General features: G+C 40.9%; 1 long non-coding RNA gene across 6 annotated transcripts in view; it reads right to left on the reverse strand.

Moving 5' to 3' along the window:
- Positions 1-302: 302 nt before the first annotated feature.
- LOC138980015 (uncharacterized) overlaps positions 303-17,123 on the reverse strand; it is a 33,458-nt gene continuing 16,637 nt past the window's right edge. For all 6 annotated transcript variants that reach the window (XR_011460210.1, XR_011460211.1, XR_011460212.1 and 3 more), the window contains 2 exons: positions 16,904-17,111; positions 303-762 (listed from right to left, as the gene is read on the reverse strand). This is a non-coding gene — a long non-coding RNA (uncharacterized lncRNA). The remainder of the gene's footprint in view (positions 763-16,903; positions 17,112-17,123) is intronic.

Raw genomic sequence — 17,123 nt, forward strand, 5'->3', positions numbered from 1 at the left:
ACCGGGCTCAAATTTTATGTGAACGTGACTCATTGTGTTGTGAATAGCAATTTCTTCCTGTCCATCTGATGCCTCATATAATATTCAGAACTGCGAAAGTGACTCGATCGAGCGTTTGCTCTTCTTGTTTTTTTTTCTTCAATATCTTGTTTTAAAAACAAGTGTCTGATGTTAAGGTCGCTTTTTCATAAACTGATAAAGCTTACACTTCGCACTCAAAAATAAGTTCACATTTCACATATGTTCAAGATGCAGCATGCAACACGATAAAAAAAACCCACAAAAACAACAAAACAAAACAATATAACTTCAGCCAATTTATTACCTTCTATCGCCCGCACACAATCAGTAATAACCGCACGCTCCGACACGCACATCTACTAATCTAATTTGCACAAATTAGTGACTCGCCCAGATCATTTAATTTGTTGCGGCATTTGTGTTCATAAAAATTGTACAGATAATAATGCATGCGTTGGGTTGATGACAGCCATTAATTTCCTGCTAATATTAAGCCGATTATTTTTTCTTTGAAAATTGTACAGATAATAATGTATGGCTGGGTTGATGACAGCCATTCATTTCCTGCTGATCATTGTCTCGGCTAAGCTGGTGGTGGATATTGGCCGTGGATATTAGCTTGTCTCGCATCGTTTCCTTCATGGTGTGTCAGTTTGTGAAATGCGGCTTTTTGCCCCGTCCGTTGTGCCCCTTTTGTTCTGCGCAGCCCTGTCACATTCAGTTGTGTCTGCTTGGACTTTTCTGGTAACAGAAACACAGAACACCAAAGAAATGCATGAGAATTTCTTATAATCGATTAAACTACAAAAACTTACAACAACAAAAAACAAGAAAGGTATGTTTATTACAGGAACCTTTCATTATGACAAAGCAAAACGTTACGGTCACTGATCTTCGACCCAGCGGTCTTGTAAGTTAACAAACGGACTGGGTGGCCGAGTGGTAACGCACTTGCGCTCGGAAGCGAGAGGTTGCGTGTTCAGGCCTGGGTCAGGCCGCAATTTTCTCCCCCCTTTCCTAACCTAGGTGGTGGGTTCAAGTGCTAGTCTTTCGGATGAGACGAAAAACCGAGGTCCCTTCGTGTACACTACATTGGGGTGTGCACGTTAAAGATCCCACGATTGACAAAAGGGTCTTTCCTGGCAAAATTGTATAGGCATAGATAAAAATGTCCATCAAATACCCGTGGGACTTGGAATAAAGTAAAAAAAAAATTCCATCTCACACGGCATTAAGTCTCAATGCGCCACTAATAGTCAGAATGTTGACCCTGGGCGTTAAATGGAAGAAGAAGAAGAACACTTATTATACAGAAAATAAACTTATTTGACAAGCTGTCCAGAAGCTCGTTCGTCTTCTGCATCGTAAGTGTTTGTCTGTCTGTCCACTTCAAAGACCGCTGAGTCGAAGATCAGGAACCGTTACGCTTTGTTTTGTCATAATAATTAAATGTTCCAAAAACATACCTTTCCAGGGTTTTTTTATTCTGAATTTTGGAACGTTGGCAGTATATTTGTTTGGGGATTTGTACAAACACTTAGAATGAGCCTCGAATAAACAGATTCCGAACAGATAGATGGATGACGTCCCAGTGAGGTAATATATTGTACTACGCTGCAAGCCCCTGGAGCAAATTTTTGATTAGTGCTTTTGTGAACAAGGAACAATTGACAAGTGGCTCTATCCCATCTCCCCCCTTTCCCCGTCGCGATATAACCTTCGTGGTTGAAAACGACGTTAAACACCAAAGAAAGAAAGATGGATGACGTTCCAAATCACTCATCAAGAAGAAAACAAGTGCTCATACGACTCCGTATTTGTCATACCCAATATGAATATGAATCGGAAACATATTTTCTGCTGCTCTAGCTTCATAGATTTTGAAGACAATGACAATTTTAAACTTTCTGACTCGAACTCAAGCATACTGTGGGGACCTGGAAACAAGACCAGGATCAAAAAGACTGAAGTCATGTCGAGAAGTCATCCAACCATAAAGCGTTGGACGTTTCAAAGATCTGAGTCGGAAAAAGTTGAACACATTTTTTTTTAACCTAAACTTGACCCCACTGTGACCTTGACAGTTGAGACAGGTCATCCAGACTTGGCTTTTGTTCGGAGGTCATCAAACCATGGGAGTATTGTAACCGAGTGCCAAATGTTACCTACCCTGATCACGGGGTCAAATGTAACCGAGTGCCCCTTTCTCTCCAAACTCAGGCAATCAAACAAACGACACAGGTTAAATTACCAGGTTCTTTATTTCCATATGATGGTGAGGAGAAATGTGTGGGAAAACAGGGGTTTACCTTCAATACAAAACTTCCAATGTGTTACTCTTTTAAAACTTAAACAAACCAATACTCTAAATCCTTTACTCCAGAACTATACTCTATAGATCCTCACTCTAGAATTATACTCCAGAACTATACTCTAGATCCTCACTCTAGAACTATACTCCAGAACTATAATCTAGATCTCCACTCTAGAACTATACTCCAGAACTATACTCTAGATCCTCACTCTAGAACTATACTCCAGAACTATACTCTAGATCCTCACTCTAGAACTATACTCTAGATCCTCACTCTAGAACTATAGTCTAAAAAATCAAAAGACCCGATGAAACTCTGATCTAAACAAACGAAGTAAAAAACAACCTAAAAACAATCCCCCCAAAAAACAATCTAACAAAACCTAATTAAAACCTCGTCTTCTGAACCTAACTGAAACCCCGTCTACTGAAATCCAACTGAAATCTAACTGAACCCCTCTAACGAAACCCCGTCTACTTAAATCCAACTAAAATCTAACTGAACCCCTCTAACGAAACCCCGTCTTCTGAACCTAACTGAAACCCCGTCTACTGAAATCCAACTGAAATCTAACTGAACCCCTCTAACGAAACCCCGTCTACTGAACCTAACTGAAACTGACCCCGCCTACTGAACCCAGTCTACTAAAATCTAGCTGAACCCCTCTAACGAAACCCCGCCGTCGCACATTCCGCCATTCCGTCTCAGAAAAGTCACATTACTCTTCCCTTTCTGCTCGTAGCAAACCTGCCACGCGACCGCTCACTGGACACGTCTGTTCTGTTCGAAGCACCAGCGAAAAGTAAATGCCCCAACCCACAACATCCCGCGTGCCTACGTCACAAGGTTAAAACAAATTCAACTCAGAGGGGTGTCGGGTACCGAAAAGCAATCATTTTACCTATGCAAATTAAAGGATCGGCTCTTCCGCCAGACCATTTCAATACAGACAAAACACAGTCTCGGAAACCTTAATGGATCCCCGATAGTACAGGTTTAAATCCTCGATAGCACAGAGGTACCACGAGTTCACGAGTTCAAACGGATGCGCAAAAGTACATGTGTACGGTAAATGTCGTCGGTCACAAGCTCACTGTATATTAATGCTCTTGCTTTAAAAAAAAAAGTTGAAGAAAATGACAATGTTCCTCTTTATTACCCGAACTTGACCCTACTGTAACTTTGAAATCTGAAGAGAGTCTACCAGACTTTGGTCACGTCGGGAGGTCACCAATTTCTAGAAGAGAATGAAATTTCAAAGCTCTAGCTTCCAAAATATGAAAGATATTGATTATTTTCATATTTTGACCCGAACATGACTCTGTTGTGATCTTGGAATTTGACGAAAGTCATTCTGACTTACTCGCAAAAAAAACCTAAAAAAAAAGTGTGTACAGTTTCAAAGCTCTAGCTTAAAATAAATGTTCAAGAAATTGATACATTTCCATTTTATTAACCGAACATGACCCCGATGTGATCTGAAATTTAACGAAGATCAACCAGACTTGGGTCAAGTCGGGAGGTCACAAAACCCCCGAATTGTGTAAAGTTTCAAAGCTCTAGCTTGCAAAACGTCAGAGAAAAACATCCACGTTAAAGGTGTTGGTTTTTTTGAGTCACTTGAGAAAAAGTGACTCTATGTAATCGGTCAGTGTTAGTCTGTCCGGCCGGCCGGCCGTCCGTAGACACCACCTTAACGTTGGACTTTTCTCGGAAACTATCAAAGCGATCGGGCTCATATTTTGTTTAGTCGTGACCTCCAATGACCTCTACACTTTAACGATGGTTTCGTTGACCTTTGACCTTTTTCAAGGTCACAGGTCAGCGTCAAAGGAAAAATTCGACATTTTATATCTTTGACAAAGTTCATCGGATGTGATTGAAACTTTGTAGGATTATTCTTTACATCAAAGTATTTACATCTGTAGCCTTTTACGAACGTTATCAGAAAAACAAGGGAGATAACTAGCCTTTTCTGTTCGGCAACACACAACTTAACGTTGGGCTTTTCTCGGAAACTATAAAAGTGACCGGGCTCAAATTTTATGTGAACGTGACTCATTGTGTTGTGAATAGCAATTTCTTCCTGTCCATCTGATGCCTCATATAATATTCAGAACTGCGAAAGTGACTCGATCGAGCGTTTGCTCTTCTTGTTTTTAAATGGGCCATGCATTATTGCAACTGTAGTTAACAAATTGCAAGGGGCGCAATGACCCTTGCGAAAACCAGTCTTAATTTCACTTAGCATATTATTATCTTCTATCCAGGATTTTAACCTTCGCCCAGATTAATGAATTGATTCCGGCAGAAATACAAGCCGATTTTTTTTCTCAGTGATAATTAAACAGATAAGAACGCATGCGCTGGGTTGATGACAGCCATTAATTTCCTGCTGATCATTGTCTCGGCTAAGCTGGTGGTGGATATTAGCTTGTCCGAAAAGCAGTCTTGATTTCACTAGGCATATTATTATCTTCTATGCAGGATTTTAACCTTTTTTTCTAAACGTGAAGAGGAAAAAAATCGAACCCCCAAAATTCAGGATTGAAGACCAACGTCCTTGTCGCTACTCACGCTAGGCTGTTGCGAATGTCACGAAAAAAAGGTTTCAATGACACATGGTTCACAACATTTTTGCTGTGAATCCAATTTTTATTTAAATATTTCTGTTAGTGTCAAAATAGAATTCAACAAGGGCCTGTTTTGATTTTAGCCTCTGGGCAACATCCAGTAACAGTGACAAATCCCATGAGATCTCTTGAAACAGTAAAATAATCAATAACACCTCAACTACATGCACATCTCCTACCCATCCCTTTTCTTTTATTCATCTTCTTTCCCTCCTTCCTTCCTTTACTGTCTTTCTTTATAATCATTATGCAACGTTCATTACGTTATTAATAGATTTGGTTTATTTAGACAAATTTTTCACCCGTTACCGCCTTATGTTGTACTGTCATGCAGGAACACCACTATAAGCTTCTAGCTTGTTGCTGTTTCTGTGAACTTTGTATACATGTCATGATTGTAACCCTTGTTAAAATACACTTATGTTTAAACCAACTACATGCACACATATTGACGAAATTACCGCTGTTTTCACCGAATGCACTATTCAAAATAATATCGCAAATGTTGTTGTTTTGTTGTTGTAGTTGTTTGTTGGTTGTTTGAACTTCATTCACCTTTCTATCATTAGAAAATCGCGTGTTACTTTGCTAAGAGAGAGAGAAGGGGGGGGGGGGGGAGCAGATACACAAACAGAGAGACAGGCAGACAGAGAGACAGTGAGAGAGAACAAGAACGAGAACAAGAACATTTCTTTATTTAACGATGGTAATAGAGTAAGCAGTGATCTGCTTTAGACAGTGTGAGAGAGACAGTGAGAGAGAGAGAGGCAGTGAGAGAGAGACAGTGAGAGAGACAGTGAGAGAGACAGTGAGAGAGAGACAGAGACAGAGAGAGAGAGAGAGAGAAACCGCAGACGGACAAACAAACAGATGCAGACAAACTTGAGCGAACAGCAACATGTCCAAGTTTATGCAATCGTTTAAAGAGAGAGTGCCTATAATGGCGTTTCCCTGCACAAACCCTCACATGACAGACATAAACATTGGAAGTAATACGTGTCACTTTTTTTATACATATTTTTTTTCGATAACTTTTTTTCCCCATGGTTCTGACATAATTTTTCAGCAAAATCTAACCCGTGGGGTTATTGAAAAAAAAGCAAAAATGTAGACGAGGACCTTTAAATCAACAGGGAATCTTTATGCTGACGACGATCTTTCATTTTGGTATTTCTTTCGACTAGCTTTATTCAAAATGGCTGCACCAAGTTTTGCTTGTAAAGCAGAAGTAAATAAAACGCATCCTTTAAGTTCCTTCCGTAACACACACACACACAGACACACACACACACACACACACACACACACACACACACACACACACACACACACACACACAGACACACACACACACACACACACACAGACACACACACACAAACACACACACACAGAGACACACACACAGACACACACACACAGACACACACACACAGACACACACACACAGACACAGACACACACACACAGACACACACAGAGACACACACACACACAGACACACACACAGACACACACACACACAGACACACACACACACACACACACACACACACACACAGACATACACACACACACAGACACACACACACACACACACACACACACACACACAGACACACAGACACACACACACACCCACACACACAGACATACACCATCACATCGTCTTGATCCCCGGTCTATGTGAAAATATAATTGACAAAATATTATAACAAGTAAATTATACACACACAAAAAGCTCAGATTATATCAGAAGAACTTCTCTGAATTTTACAACGCTTCAGTTCACGATTATACCTTGTTGTTGACAAGAAACAAGAAATTCCTCCGAGGTAGGAAAAACACCCCCGTCCTTACCATTCTCACTGCCACCAACTGAGAAGGTTATTTCCCTTTGACCATTAATATGTCCCTCTATAAGTCCTTGTAGAATCTTAATCCACCAATAACTCCCTGACCGTGTGTTTGACCGGTCCCAATTTTTGTAAGGACCGTCTCAGGAATGTATGGAACCTGTTCACCAAGTTTGGTGACGATCGGTCCGTTCATTCTTGAGATCTGTATGCGAACACAAACAAACAAACAAACACATCGACCGAATCCTATACACACCCCTATACCGGGGGTGTAAAAAAGACATTGCAAACGATTACGGGTTGTCCTCTATAACTGGCTCAGGCAAACATAATATGCCTATTAACATCATGGTGGTAACAGATGCACGTGAATAAAGCAAAAGGAAGATCACTCGTCCCGTCGAACTCTGAACAAGAAGAAGGTCCCTCGTCTATTTTGAAATGGTCGAGGTCTTTGCCATCAAGAAACATTTTCTGACTTTTGAGATGTGGCTTCTTCCGCTTGTTGTCGTTGAAAATGTCTTCTTCTTCTTCTTCCGGTTGGTAGCCAGTCCATGGGACCATTATTGCCACTTTAGGGACGGAGAGAGGTCAAGCTAGCGACGACAAAAAAACGTCATCTTGTGTCTAATATCAGATGATGAAATTATTATCGAATGTTCTCAGCGACACCGGTGTGCAATAAGGGATATATGTTATTACCACGGCCCCAGCCCTCTCATTCCATAAAAGATGCGTCCATGTTTGCGGAGTGAACTCTCAGGAGAACTCTTTTGTTAGGGAGGCGCCAGTAGTCTCACTTCCGCCGGGGAGACGACGGTCTGAAAAAGGCGAGGACACGTGCTTCCTAGTGCAGAATTTCGTCCCTCATTTGCTGTAGTGTTGCTGGGACTGAAGACCAAAAGATCAAATGACCAGACAAAATTGTCGTGTCACCAGACTAGTGCATTACTTTCTGGCTTCTTGAAAGCTGGGATTCGAGATGAGAGACTGTACTGAGAAAAAGAGAAGTGATTGTTGTGGATGAAAATAGACGAAGTTCGGAAATAACTCTCGTCGGTTTTGTTATGGCTTGTAGACGAGTTGCCGCTGTGGAAGTTGAGGCAAACTTTGACCTAGATCCTATATTTCGCTCAGTTGGGGTTACCAGTGGAGACACGCCGTTGTCGCTGCAGTGTTTTACTAAAAACTGCACTGTTTACATTTCGGTCTATCACAGTTAAATGAGGATGGTTCTAAAAAGCTCATATATTTTCACACTTCTTCGTCCGAATCTTTAAAAAAAAAATCTTGATCTCCCTTAAAAAGTGAAACTTGTCCAGGCGGGCCCAAATAATACCTTCCGAGTATCTGCACTGTAGTGTTCGTCATGCATCATGAAGTTTTTTTAGTCTCACAAACATAACTTTCTCTCCCCGTACCATTTGTTGCTTATCAACTTGGGTATTGAAGAACTGCACCAGCAATAGGAATAAGATTAAGGACAGTTAGCAGTACTTTCAACCAAAATGTACTTGAAAAAGTGTTTTTTTCTAAAACAAAAATTTTTAAAAATTAAAATAAATTAATAAATGCACCATTCAATACAAACTTAAATACACAGACAAATGAATAAATAAATACTTAATAGATAAATAGGTAAATAAATAAATACATAAATTAATAAAAATTGCGCTTGTGTAATTGTATTCGCCCACGTTTCTCGATTGATGACGTTTTTTTGAGTTTGTCGATTAAATGTCGGTGAACTTTCATCGTCTATCCTTATCTGATGCTGTTGACCCGTGATTTGTAATAATTGTTTTACAAATCACGGGGCGCGCCCCGAGATATGTAAAACATTTTTACAAATCACGTCACGAACATCAAGGACAGACAGTAGCTGCTTAGCACGTCTGTGGCACCAGGAACGGGAACTAATACCTGACCACTATGTGCGTCATCTGACCGAAAATAACGTCTTTTCTTTGCTTGAAATTAATAAGATGAGCTACGTGACGCGCATGTGCAATCATGAGGTCGACCAGCTCATTGGTATTTATTGTACAAATAGCCCAATCAATTTTCTACCTAATCATTGCAATATCACGAATGTGCGCTGCCCACAGGATGTACCGCAATTTATTTCCAGGAACAAGTGCCGAACACGACGCTGTTTGAACGGAAACATCCGGCGCACGAACGATATTAGCCGGAATCAGTTGACACACCGTGATTTGGCTAAGAGCAAGGGAAAACACACATGTTCTGTTCTTTATATTACAGTTTATAATTCCCCGCTCTGCTTCTTTACATCTGTAAACTACAAGGGGTGTTTAGCTTTTAGGTAAACACCCAGCAACCAAACAAATAACCACCCAGCAACAAGCCCAAAACCTCGATAGCTCATGGGTTGAGACGCCTCTATTGCTGTACTTGATTTTAGTAAAAATATTAATACATACTGTACTTAAGTGTATTTCACTCAAAACGTCTCGCTGTGGAGGCGTCCGAATGGACGTGGCTTCTTCTGGAACCTCATCTTTTCCAAAGCCTTGTGCAATCTTTGACGTCAAAGCAAAGACACGTCACTCTAGAAAGTGTAGCATGACGTGAAAGTTCTAAAACTTCTACCAGGAGAAACAGCATAAGCGTAAAAGGGTTTCCATAATGACGTTTGTCTCGGTGACTCTGTCATCATAAATAGTAGAAAAGCAGGTCCCTGTCAAACTTGTTGACATGACCTCATTTACATGATATACACACGTGTGGTTTGAACGATATTATCTCATGAGTGGTCTCACTCACGTATGTAGAATAAACGTAAGAGTACAGTATGTAGGATAAACAGAATACTACATGGCTTGCTGTGTCGTCGGTTGGCCTAGTGGTAAGGCGTCCGCCCCGTGATCGGGAGGTCGTGGGTTCGAACCCCGGCCGGGTCATACCTAAGACTTTAAAATTTGCAATCTAGTGGCTGCTCCGCCTGGCGTCTGGCATTATGGGGTTAGTGCTAGGACTGGTTGGTCCGGTGTCAGAATAATGTGACTGGGTGAGACATGAAGCCTGTGCTGCGACTTCTGTCTTGTGTGTGGCGCACGTTATATGTCAAAGCAGCACCGCCCTGATATGGCCCTTCGTGGTCGGCTGGGCGTTAAGCAAACAAACAAACAAACAAACAAATTGCTGTGTCGTACCAGATTTACACTTGTTGCTTTTTTAAATAGTGAACAGCTCGCTTTCGCTCTCAGTTCAATATTAACAAAATAGCTCGTACGACACAGCAAGCCATGTAGTATTCTCTATGTTGTTTGTTGGACTCAATGCTACGTCTACTTACATCCCATACAGGGCCCCAAGAAGTGCGTTCACAATGCGCACTTTTAGTTACGCTGCGCTTGAAAGTAGTTCGATCATTCCACTGCATATTTCTCAGCTTCTATTCTAATCTGTGCATAAACCACAATCTGGAGAAACAGCCCATCTCTCAAACATGACGTATTTTGAAAAAGAAATGCAAGTTGTTTTCGAAAATGTGACGTCACCAATGCCAAGGTCGCTCTCTTCAGTGAAATAGTCTGATTCGCTGACGTTCACATCTGATGAAAGTATGTGGTGAACCTGGTGTAAAGTAAAGAGAAACGATCTTGCAACACATAGGGATAAGGATACAGAAAGTAAGTGGCTGATTAGAAATTATCTTAATCTCACGACACAAGTACAATCTGCACCTTGTTCGATGCAGACGATAGAACTTAAGTGTTGTGTGTACTATATCAGTTTTAAACGAGCATAATGTAAGAAATATCCTTTTCTCCAAGACCATGACAACGAATACAGCTGGCGTAGGAACATTCTAGTGTGGTGGGACTGGACATTTTGGTTAGAACTGGTAAAAAAAATCCCCTTTCGTTTGGGGTCCATTTTTATTTCTACACGTTGGTCATTGAAGATTCATGCGCAGCTAAAAATAAAATGTAAAGTGATTTTTGCCGACTTTTGTGTGCATTCTCAGTTGGTTTAGCTCTCCAAAATGCATGCTCAGAAAGTTACAGCATGGTTTCCCCAATTTTTCCAAAGCTTTATACCACCTTTTACCTTGTATTGAAATTAAAAATGACGCGTTTGACCATAAATTATAAGGAACATAAATTGCAGTCAAATAGTTTACTAAAAAGCTTTATATCGCCTTTTTCCTTATGTGGAAATTAAAATGACGCGTTTGACCATATACGGAACACAAATTGCAGTCAAAGAGTTTACTAAAAAGCTTTATATTACCTTTTACCTCATATGGAAAATAAAAATGACGTGTTTGACCATATATATAAGGAACATAAATTGCAGTCAAAGAGTTTACTAAAAAGCTTTATATCGCCTTTTTCCTTATATGGAAATTGAAAATGACGCGTTTGACCATATATATGTTAAGTCCTTTGTACTGGAAACTTGCATTCTCCCAGTAAGGTAATATATTGTACTACGTTGCAAGCCCCTGGAGAAAATTTTGATTAGTGCTTTTGTGAACAAGAAACAATTGACAAGTGGCTCTATCCCATCCCCCCCCCCCCCCCCTCTTCCCCCGTCGCGATATAACCTTCGTGGTTGAAAACGACGTAAAACACCAAATAAAGAAAGAAAGAAAGTTTGACCATATACGGAACAAAAATTGCTGTCAAAGAATAAAAAGCTTAATATTACCTTTTACCTCGTGTGGAAAATAAAAATGACGTGTTTGACCATATATATAAGGAACATAAATTGCAGTCAAAGAGTTTACTTAAAAGCTTTATATTACCTTTTACCTTATATGGAAAATAAATAGGACGCGTTTGACCATAATTATAAGAAACATAAATTGCAGTCAAAGAGTGTACTCCAAGCTTATACAAACAGTGACGTCCACACATGAGTACTTTCTTTATTTATTTATTTATTTGGTGTTTAACTTCGTTTTCAACCGTTCAAGGTTATATCGCGACGGGGAAAAGGGGGGGGGGGGGTTATGGGATAGAGCCACTTGTTAATTGTTTCTTGTTCACAAAAGCACTAATAAAAAATTGCTCCAGGGGCTTGCAACGTAGTACAATATATGACCTTACTGGGAGAATGCAAGTTTCCAGTACAAAGGACTTAACATTTCTTACATGCTGCTTGACTAAAATCTTTACAAACAAGAAGAGCAAACGCTCGATCGAGTCACTTTCGCAGTTCTGAATATTATATGAGGCATCAGATGGACAGGAAGAAATTGCTATTCACAACACAATGAGTCACGTTCACATAAAATTTGAGCCCGGTCACTTTTATAGTTTCCGAGAAAAGCCCAACGTTAAGTTGTGTGTTGCCGAACAGAAAAGGCTAGTTATCTCCCTTGTTTTTCTGATAACGTTCGTAAAAGGCTACAGATGTAAATACTTTGATGTAAAGAATAATCCTACAAAGTTTCAATCACATCCGATGAACTTTGTCAAAGATATAAAATGTAAAATGTAAAATGACACGTATTATATCCCCATCGTTTTTTCGTTCACATTTGCCCAACATGTTAATTTGCTGAGTGGGGTTAATGTCGTCTGCTAGGTTACCTAGCTGGGCAATCGAACCACTGCAGTCTGCACTGAGTCTGCACGCATGAGGCAGGCTGGTAATAAGTCTTATATATGGTAAGAACGTTCTGAACCTTACACGTTTTCGATTACGAGTGTTCTTGCCTTGAAATAATAATTCGGAAACCATTCATTTACTGAACTGATGTAGTCGTATTTCTGTGTAGTCTGCTACAGAGTCGATCGAGTCAGTCTTCCAAACTGGTCTAGCTGGTACGTTATCGGAATAACACTTGTGTTTTCTGTTAGCCGCTGGGAATTGTATACTAACTCATCATTTGGTAATGTGGATGATAAGCTACATGCCACTAACACGGCATATGAGAAGAATCTATGCAAGTCGGCAAAAATTAGATGAAACACAGCGGCTTCTATTTTTAGATCACTGGCACTGGCACAGGCACATGCAATCTGTCAGAAAAAAACCCACTTCTGCTTTAATTGAGAAGCAGGGAATTTATGGTCATTTGGTATTGTGGAGAATATAAGCTACATGTCATTAATTAATTCTGAGGATGAGAGCACAGTCTCGCTTAGGCCGGCAAAGGGCGGAAGAATACGCTCTGTGGAAAAGTTAGCGCACTCCAAGAGTGCGCTAACAGTTTTAGCGCATCGCCATTAGCTAATCAACTGGTTCACATCAGTCATGTGACACCAGTACTTACTGACAATTATTATTATTTAAGTTATTGAGACATCCCAGTGCACTAAGGGATTTATAGAGCAAATCGAGAAAATTCATTATTGAACGAAGCGCATAGCGCTGAGTTCAATAATTATTTTCGAGATTTGCTCTATAAATCCCTTAGTGCACTGGGATTGTTTCAATAACGATATTGTCAGTACCGCCACAGAAAAAAGAAGATTCCAAACGCACACTTTGCTACGCGCATTTGAATAGGCATAACTGTGTGGTCAGGTCGTGTACAGTAAGATCTACTTTTGTGTGGGCCGGTGTCTCAAGTGTGTCGTGCTTTCGTCACACGCATTTTAATTTCTGTTGGTAAATTCCAGTGTAGCGTTATAGCTGAACAGTGATGATCTTTCAGAGAGACCTCATTTGAACTCGGAGAAAGGACTGTGCTCTTCATTTTTCGCGATTCGAAACCTTCAGTCGAGCGTCGATGGATTGACTGTGCGGAGTGACTCCCCTTGAATTGACTTACCCCACGAAGGACTCGACAGTTCGCACATTTTCAAAATAAATGTGGCATATATCTCGTGTTGTATCTTCACTCATCGGGGAGTCTGATACTAAATATGAACGGTAAGAATGCTCTGAACCCTACACGTATTATATCCCCATCGTTTTTTCGTTCACATTTGCCCAACATGTTAATTTGCTGAGCGGGGTTTATGTCGTCTGCTACTGCTAGGCTAGAACAATCGAACCACTGCAGTCTGCACTGTCACTGAGTCTGCACGAATAAGGCAGAATTATATGGTAAGAACGTTCTGAACCCTACACGTTTTCGATTACGATTGTTCTTGCCTTGAAATAATAATTCGGAAACCATTCATTTACTGAACTGATGCAGTCGTATTTCAGTCAGTGTAGTCTGCTAGAGTCGATCGAATCAGTCTTCCAAATGCTGTGTACGTTATCAGAATAACACTTGTGTTTTCTGTTAGCCGCTGGGAATTGTATACTAACTCATCATTTGGTAATGTGGATGATAAGTTACATGCCACTAACACGGCATATTATGAGAAGAATCTATGCAAGTCAGCAAAAATGAGATGAAATACAGCGGCTTCTATTTTTAGATGAGTCCCACTGTGGCACAGGCACATGCAATCTGTCAGAAAAAAAACCCCACTTCTGCTTTAATTGAGAAGCAGGGAATTTATGGTCATTTGGTATTGTGGAGAATATAAGCTACATGTCATTAATTAATTCTGAGGATGAGAGTACAGTCTCGCTTTGGCAAAGGGCGTAAGAATACGCTCTGTGGAAAAGTTAGCGCACTCCAAGAGTGCGCTAACAGATTTAAGCGCATCGCCATTAGCCAATCAACTGGTTCACATCAGTCATGTGACACCAGTACTTACTGACAATTATTATTATTATTATTATTATTATTATTATTATTATAAACAGTATCATGAGGGATGTACACACTTTTTCTATTGGCTTAAATGGATAGTACCAAACCCATGAGGACGCGTGAGTGCTTACTCTAGTTGAAAATGGGTTGAGAGTTCAGACGTTTAGGCTTGACCAGCTACGTAACGTAGAAGAGTCAATAGGGAGGTTTAGATATTGCGTCACGTACCCCGACCTCGCCTATCCCTATCGAGATAAGTCACGCAGAGGAATGTTGTAAAAACTGCTCGTTAGATACCATGTCACGTATCAAAGTAGGGCAAAAATCCTTTCGGACATATCATGCATTTCGTGCTTTAAAAAATCGTGGAAAGCGCGCTAAAATCTGCAACAATACCCAGTGTGGAAACTGCTGCTGTCATTGTGTGGGTGTCGCTGTGAGCAGTTATGTTCCACTGACCCAGATCATACCGAGTGTTAACCAGCAGGTAAATGCAATGATTTTTTTTTGTTAAAGGTACTGAACTTGTCAAATCCAGGTGCACGGAGCCCCGGGCCTGGGGCTTTTAGTCATACCTCAGGCAGCTATCCGTTAGAACTACCAAGTTTCATTGACTTGCACCCAAAGAGTCAAGAACTGCGATTTTTTTCCGAATTAATTTCGTACTCGGACCCGGCTGGTCTTGGCCTATTTTTGGATTTAAATTTAGATCAGGTAGATCACCACATCATGCACAAAAAGACACGTCACAAGCAAACTATGTCAGACGTCATCATGAGTTTGTGTAAAACAAAATGGAGGCCGGAATCACTCAGTTGAATCGAACTAAGACCAAACACCACGTAATAACTAGGTTAATTTATGCACTCGCGTGAACAAGAAACTGTTGAGCTTCACAGATGTCGTCGTTGGGTAGTTTTGGGTTTGTTTTACTACCATAGGAGGGTTTTTGAATTGTAAATGCACTCAGCTGCAACAAAAACACAAAACGAAGGCTGTGAGCTGCACTGTGCCTTTAAGGAAACAGAAAAGAAAAGTAGGGCAATCGAACTTCGAGCGTTGGCTTGTGTTCGTTCTGAGTCACTGGCCACCACGCTTTCACCCCCGCTAATAAGGGTGTGTGTTAGTGTGTAAGTGGGCGTCGTTGTGTTTCTGACTGCCGTGTGCGTGTGCAAATGTGTGTATGTGTCTACATGACGTCTCGTGATCAAATTCAAACTGATTGGGGGGAGGGGGGGTTATAAACCAGACTAGTGTTCATATTAACGAACCTAAACTTCACTCGAATTTTCTAGCCTTGGAGCCCAACTTGTCTTGGTTATCTTGAATGTCTTGGGTGCTGCCTGTCGGAGAAAAAAGCGAGCCTTGCTTCCTTATTGTGATTAGTGATACAGGGATGGCCAAATCTCAAAAGTTTAACTCACCAACCGGACGAGTAACTTCAAGAAAGTTAATAGCCCGCGAGAAATTCCGCTGGCCCAGTACGTACCGCAGTTTCTGCATCAGAGTGCTTATAATTATGGCTTTGAAAACTCGATATTACAATAAAAAGTGTTACATTGGTACAGAATATTCCAGCCGGGCGAGTTTACTCGCCCCTGGCGATTGGGCGGACGATTTGGTCATCCCTGTTATATGACTTTCAGATTTGTAGGGAAATGAGTAGTTTTTGTGGATTATCCCCAGCAGGAGGTGGCAAAGATACAACCCCTAGTATCACAAGCCCGGACGGTTTCCATGAGAATGTTCACGGTGATTTGGAAAATGTTCACTCGACTTTGTGATGGGGTTGAAGGGAAAATTGGCAGCCTAAATGACATACACAATACAGAATCTTTAATTGCCCAAGGTTGGGAATTTGTTCAATCCAGCCAGGTTCACCAACACACGCATCTATACAAACTGCTCAACGACATCAATTTAAAAACGACACTTGACAGTATTTAAAAAATACATTCACTATAACTAGCAACGTGCACTCAAAAGCTTCCTCACCTCAAGTCACGAACACACACACACACACACACACACACACACACAAAACACACACACACGCACACACATACACGCACGCACGCACACGCATAAAAGCTCCCGGCACCTCAATAAATTGGCTGCAAAGAATCAGGTGGTTTTCTGAAGGGCACATGGTCTTTGTCAAGGTACCATGCAGCTCTCGGAATACCGCGTGCATATCGCCAATATGGGTACAAAGTACTGTAATTGTCAGCATGTTTTCATTACGTTGAGAAGTGTCAAATGTCAAGGTCTCTGCGACAATTCAATTAATACATCTAATTGAAAATCTAATCTGGCCAAACAAATCTTGTAGTTGTAGGGAGCAACAGCAACAACAAAAGCAGATATTAGAGGACAATTCTACTATACTCAGAGAAAAGAGCCCTGAGGCCATTTCACCACAACAAAACTGTATCTCACCTCAGAAGGGTTAGCCCAAAATAGAAGTCCTGGAGGCCCCCACCAATCAGTGGGCACGCTTCTCTTCTGCCCGAGCGTCTCTCCCACTGTCAGCCAATCAGAAGGTAGCGCGCGCTTCATGAGCGCGTGCCTGTGTTTCCTAGCGACAGCATTAGTGTAGCAGAAATGGAAGAAACAGGCGTCGAACATTCCACGTATAATGGCGTACCTGGAATATAAA

This window comes from Littorina saxatilis, linkage group LG11 (genome assembly GCF_037325665.1).
Source record: "Littorina saxatilis isolate snail1 linkage group LG11, US_GU_Lsax_2.0, whole genome shotgun sequence".
In the NCBI taxonomy this organism is placed as follows: Eukaryota; Metazoa; Mollusca; class Gastropoda; order Littorinimorpha; family Littorinidae; genus Littorina; species Littorina saxatilis.